The sequence below is a fragment of the Hipposideros armiger genome, unplaced genomic scaffold (genome assembly GCF_001890085.2).
Source record: "Hipposideros armiger isolate ML-2016 unplaced genomic scaffold, ASM189008v1 scaffold_1597, whole genome shotgun sequence".
Taxonomy (NCBI): Eukaryota; Metazoa; Chordata; class Mammalia; order Chiroptera; family Hipposideridae; genus Hipposideros; species Hipposideros armiger.
The window spans coordinates 159,310-160,719 of record NW_017732947.1 but is presented as its reverse complement, the minus strand read 5'-3'; the positions used below and the strand labels follow the sequence as shown (position 1 = coordinate 160,719).

Below are 1,410 nucleotides of genomic sequence, written 5' to 3'. Positions count from 1 at the left end.
ATCAAACCAGTTGCAAAAAGGATACAGCAGCCATTTCCTGAGGTCAAACCTGGTTCCCAGATATGCAAGAAAGCTTCAGGACACGTAGCTTGTTGGTCTTGTCCCATATCGTCACATAATCGGATCATGTTTGATCTTCAAAAAGATTCGTATTGTTCTGCTCGTTTGGTATTGAGGGTTTGCTCATACTCCTTCCGTATTTTATCTTCAGAGTCTTTTTAGAGATGCTCACATATTATTCCAACAGGTCGGAGAGTAAAGGTGCGCTGGTCCTTCTTCATCCAGGAGGAACCTGGAGAACTCGGTGCTGTGAGCGCTGAGGGGTGAGACTGACTTTCCGAAGGACAGGCTTATTCTGATTAAGAACAACTTCTGAATGTCTCCACCTTTGATGACGAAATTCTTGTTTTATGTTCTGAAACTCTGCTCCAGCGTTGGAAGGCACGGCTCTCTGCCGGGAGCAGCGAGCTGCTGCAGAGTCAGCGGTGGGGTCTGCACCTGGAGCGGCTGCGGAGGCAGCTCGGCGTCTGGGGGTCTGAGATCCCCAGTGGGGAGGGGCAGAGGGGCGCAGCGCCACCGTTCTGGGATCCCAGGCTCAGCAGCGCCGCCTGGAACTCCGTGGGCCGCTTCAAAGTCTCCCTGCACGCCTTACTGCTGACCGGCCAGGGACCAAGACTGGTTGCGGTTGTTAACAGCGGCCCAAGCTCCTGTTCCTTAGCAGAGCTCACAAGCCAAACCAGCAAGATAGACTCTATATGTGCCCTCACGTTGTTTATTTCTTCACAGCAGCCTGGGACCCATTTGCTGAAAAGGCCACTAGTACTAAAGTCAAATGTTTACATAGGCAATTGATTTTAATAGAGACCAAATAAGCACATGTTTAGTCACTTAATGCCTCCCTGCTTTGTACACCTTGCAAAACTGACCCCAAATTCTGTTGGCCGTACAAAGATAAAATCCATGGATATTAGAGGCCTCAAGCTGCGGCTGCCCTTTGGAGCTCTCTGATTCAGACTCCACACTGGACTGTTGAGAATATCACCTAGACATGTAAGCCCCGCTCTGACTCCCTAGCAGCTCCCTTGTCCTCTTCCCCTTCTGAGTGGCGGCCCCTTCTGGATGGCCTCATGCTGTGAGGGACTTCCCCCCAACAGGAGCACACCTGTCAGTCACGCTAATAACACTAATGTTCTACCGCCATCTTGTGGCCATGTCTTTTCCTGTGCTAAGCCCTGAAATTTCTCAAATGTCCTAAGCTGGAGTACACATTTGTTTGTTGTTGTTGTTGTTTTATTTTTTATTTTTTGTTATTATTAGTTTCGGGTGTCAGAACAATGCAATAGTTATCCTTTTCACCCCTCAAAAAGTAACAACCCCCCTTTTCCCATCCACTGCCCTCCCACCCCCGAT

General features: G+C 49.4%; 1 pseudogene; it reads right to left on the bottom strand.

The window, feature by feature from the left end:
* Positions 1-1,212, bottom strand: LOC109377880 (akirin-1 pseudogene; annotated as a pseudogene).
* Positions 1,213-1,410: the final 198 nt, after the last annotated feature.